The 3,557-nt window shown below is 43.7% G+C and overlaps 9 non-coding genes and 1 pseudogene across 9 annotated transcripts; all 10 read left to right on the top strand.

Moving 5' to 3' along the window:
* Positions 1 to 98: 98 nt before the first annotated feature.
* On the top strand, positions 99 to 217 carry LOC135531756 (5S ribosomal RNA). The gene has a single exon (XR_010454182.1). It is a non-coding gene; the product is annotated as a 5S ribosomal RNA (ribosomal RNA).
* Positions 218 to 478: 261 nt separating this feature from the next.
* Positions 479 to 597, top strand: LOC135531755 (5S ribosomal RNA). The gene has a single exon (XR_010454181.1). It is a non-coding gene; the product is annotated as a 5S ribosomal RNA (ribosomal RNA).
* A 261-nt stretch (positions 598 to 858) lies between these two features.
* LOC135531753 (5S ribosomal RNA) lies at positions 859 to 977 on the top strand. Its single transcript, XR_010454179.1, has one exon. It is a non-coding gene; the product is annotated as a 5S ribosomal RNA (ribosomal RNA).
* A 261-nt stretch (positions 978 to 1,238) lies between these two features.
* Positions 1,239 to 1,357, top strand: LOC135531752 (5S ribosomal RNA). The gene has a single exon (XR_010454178.1). It is a non-coding gene; the product is annotated as a 5S ribosomal RNA (ribosomal RNA).
* Positions 1,358 to 1,618: 261 nt separating this feature from the next.
* On the top strand, positions 1,619 to 1,737 carry LOC135531751 (5S ribosomal RNA). Its single transcript, XR_010454177.1, has one exon. It is a non-coding gene; the product is annotated as a 5S ribosomal RNA (ribosomal RNA).
* Positions 1,738 to 1,997: 260 nt separating this feature from the next.
* Positions 1,998 to 2,116, top strand: LOC135531750 (5S ribosomal RNA). The gene has a single exon (XR_010454176.1). It is a non-coding gene; the product is annotated as a 5S ribosomal RNA (ribosomal RNA).
* A 252-nt stretch (positions 2,117 to 2,368) lies between these two features.
* LOC135531749 (5S ribosomal RNA) lies at positions 2,369 to 2,487 on the top strand. Its single transcript, XR_010454175.1, has one exon. It is a non-coding gene; the product is annotated as a 5S ribosomal RNA (ribosomal RNA).
* Positions 2,488 to 2,747: 260 nt separating this feature from the next.
* Positions 2,748 to 2,866, top strand: LOC135531748 (5S ribosomal RNA). The gene has a single exon (XR_010454174.1). It is a non-coding gene; the product is annotated as a 5S ribosomal RNA (ribosomal RNA).
* A 260-nt stretch (positions 2,867 to 3,126) lies between these two features.
* Positions 3,127 to 3,245, top strand: LOC135531747 (5S ribosomal RNA). The gene has a single exon (XR_010454173.1). It is a non-coding gene; the product is annotated as a 5S ribosomal RNA (ribosomal RNA).
* Positions 3,246 to 3,506: 261 nt separating this feature from the next.
* Positions 3,507 to 3,557, top strand: part of LOC135531692 (5S ribosomal RNA) — a 118-nt pseudogene continuing 67 nt past the window's right edge.

Genomic DNA, 3,557 nt, shown 5'->3' with positions numbered 1-3,557 from the left:
GATGCTGAAATATCGAAATGTGCTACAAATTGAAAATGCAACAGCTGTTAATCAAGACTCACTTTGACTTTATATAGTGTACCAAGAGATGGTTTCTCGCTTACGACCACACCGGCCTGAGTACGCCTGATCTCGTCTGATCTCGGAAGCTAAGCAGGGTCGGGCCTGGTTAGTACTTGGATGGGAGACCGCCTGGGAATACCAGGTGCTGTAAGCTTTTTGTCACTGCCTTGTGGAATTTCAAGTCTTTGTGCGTTTTTTCCCACAAGGCTGAAATATGTGCCCTCGCTTTGAAATAAGTAAGCAAGGTTAGTTTGTATTTCATCCAACCATCTGTGCTACAAATTATGGCTACAGTATATGCAATTTCTTCCACTTTTTGAGTGACACAAAGATGCTTATCGAAATGGTGAAAATGCAACAGCTGTTAATCAAGACTCACTTTGACTTTATATAGTGTACCAAGAGATGGTTTCTCGCTTACGACCACACCGGCCTGAGTACGCCTGATCTCGTCTGATCTCGGAAGCTAAGCAGGGTCGGGCCTGGTTAGTACTTGGATGGGAGACCGCCTGGGAATACCAGGTGCTGTAAGCTTTTTGTCACTGCCTTGTGGAATTTCAAGTCTTTGTGCGTTTTTTCCCACAAGGCTGAAATATGTGCCCTCGCTTTGAAATAAGTAAGCAAGGTTAGTTTGTATTTCATCCAACCATCTGTGCTACAAATTATGGCTACAGTATATGCAATTTCTTCCACTTTTTGAGTGACACAAAGATGCTTATCGAAATGGTGAAAATGCAACAGCTGTTAATCAAGACTCACTTTGACTTTATATAGTGTACCAAGAGATGGTTTCTCGCTTACGACCACACCGGCCTGAGTACGCCTGATCTCGTCTGATCTCGGAAGCTAAGCAGGGTCGGGCCTGGTTAGTACTTGGATGGGAGACCGCCTGGGAATACCAGGTGCTGTAAGCTTTTTGTCACTGCCTTGTGGAATTTCAAGTCTTTGTGCGTTTTTTCCCACAAGGCTGAAATATGTGCCCTCGCTTTGAAATAAGTAAGCAAGGTTAGTTTGTATTTCATCCAACCATCTGTGCTACAAATTATGGCTACAGTATATGCAATTTCTTCCACTTTTTGAGTGACACAAAGATGCTTATCGAAATGGTGAAAATGCAACAGCTGTTAATCAAGACTCACTTTGACTTTATATAGTGTACCAAGAGATGGTTTCTCGCTTACGACCACACCGGCCTGAGTACGCCTGATCTCGTCTGATCTCGGAAGCTAAGCAGGGTCGGGCCTGGTTAGTACTTGGATGGGAGACCGCCTGGGAATACCAGGTGCTGTAAGCTTTTTGTCACTGCCTTGTGGAATTTCAAGTCTTTGTGCGTTTTTTCCCACAAGGCTGAAATATGTGCCCTCGCTTTGAAATAAGTAAGCAAGGTTAGTTTGTATTTCATCCAACCATCTGTGCTACAAATTATGGCTACAGTATATGCAATTTCTTCCACTTTTTGAGTGACACAAAGATGCTTATCGAAATGGTGAAAATGCAACAGCTGTTAATCAAGACTCACTTTGACTTTATATAGTGTACCAAGAGATGGTTTCTCGCTTACGACCACACCGGCCTGAGTACGCCTGATCTCGTCTGATCTCGGAAGCTAAGCAGGGTCGGGCCTGGTTAGTACTTGGATGGGAGACCGCCTGGGAATACCAGGTGCTGTAAGCTTTTTGTCACTGCCTTGTGGAATTTCAAGTCTTTGTGCGTTTTTCCCACAAGGCTGAAATATGTGCCCTCGCTTTGAAATAAGTAAGCAAGGTTAGTTTGTATTTCATCCAACCATCTGTGCTACAAATTATGGCTACAGTATATGCAATTTCTTCCACTTTTTGAGTGACACAAAGATGCTTATCGAAATGGTGAAAATGCAACAGCTGTTAATCAAGACTCACTTTGACTTTATATAGTGTACCAAGAGATGGTTTCTCGCTTACGACCACACCGGCCTGAGTACGCCTGATCTCGTCTGATCTCGGAAGCTAAGCAGGGTCGGGCCTGGTTAGTACTTGGATGGGAGACCGCCTGGGAATACCAGGTGCTGTAAGCTTTTTGTCACTGCCTTGTGGAATTTCAAGTCTTTGTGCGTTTTTCCCACAAGGCTGAAATATGTGCCCTCGCTTTGAAATAAGTAAGCAAGGTTAGTTTGTATTTCATCCAACCATCTGTGCTACAAATTATGGCTACAGTATATGCAATTTCTTCCACTTTTTGAGTGACACAAAGATGCTTATCGAAATGGTGAAAATGCTGTTAATCAAGACTCACTTTGACTTTATATAGTGTACCAAGAGATGGTTTCGCTTACGACCACACCGGCCTGAGTACGCCTGATCTCGTCTGATCTCGGAAGCTAAGCAGGGTCGGGCCTGGTTAGTACTTGGATGGGAGACCGCCTGGGAATACCAGGTGCTGTAAGCTTTTGTCACTGCCTTGTGGAATTTCAAGTCTTTGTGCGTTTTTTCCCACAAGGCTGAAATATGTGCCCTCGCTTTGAAATAAGTAAGCAAGGTTAGTTTGTATTTCATCCAACCATCTGTGCTACAAATTATGGCTACAGTATATGCAATTTCTTCCACTTTTTGAGTGACACAAAGATGCTTATCGAAATGGTGAAAATGCAACAGCTGTTAATCAAGACTCACTTTGACTTTATATAGTGTACCAAGAGATGGTTTCTCGCTTACGACCACACCGGCCTGAGTACGCCTGATCTCGTCTGATCTCGGAAGCTAAGCAGGGTCGGGCCTGGTTAGTACTTGGATGGGAGACCGCCTGGGAATACCAGGTGCTGTAAGCTTTTTGTCACTGCCTTGTGGAATTTCAAGTCTTTGTGCGTTTTTCCCACAAGGCTGAAATATGTGCCCTCGCTTTGAAATAAGTAAGCAAGGTTAGTTTGTATTTCATCCAACCATCTGTGCTACAAATTATGGCTACAGTATATGCAATTTCTTCCACTTTTTGAGTGACACAAAGATGCTTATCGAAATGGTGAAAATGCAACAGCTGTTAATCAAGACTCACTTTGACTTTATATAGTGTACCAAGAGATGGTTTCTCGCTTACGACCACACCGGCCTGAGTACGCCTGATCTCGTCTGATCTCGGAAGCTAAGCAGGGTCGGGCCTGGTTAGTACTTGGATGGGAGACCGCCTGGGAATACCAGGTGCTGTAAGCTTTTTGTCACTGCCTTGTGGAATTTCAAGTCTTTGTGCGTTTTTTCCCACAAGGCTGAAATATGTGCCCTCGCTTTGAAATAAGTAAGCAAGGTTAGTTTGTATTTCATCCAACCATCTGTGCTACAAATTATGGCTACAGTATATGCAATTTCTTCCACTTTTTGAGTGACACAAAGATGCTTATCGAAATGGTGAAAATGCAACAGCTGTTAATCAAGACTCACTTTGACTTTATATAGTGTACCAAGAGATGGTTTCTCGCTTACGACCACACCGGCCTGAGTACGCCTGATCTCGTCTGATCTCGGAAG

This window comes from Oncorhynchus masou, unplaced genomic scaffold (genome assembly GCF_036934945.1).
Source record: "Oncorhynchus masou masou isolate Uvic2021 unplaced genomic scaffold, UVic_Omas_1.1 unplaced_scaffold_1649, whole genome shotgun sequence".
Classification (NCBI taxonomy): Eukaryota; Metazoa; Chordata; class Actinopteri; order Salmoniformes; family Salmonidae; genus Oncorhynchus; species Oncorhynchus masou.
Note: the sequence above shows the minus strand (reverse complement) of the source record. Positions and strands in the feature narration are given on the sequence as shown.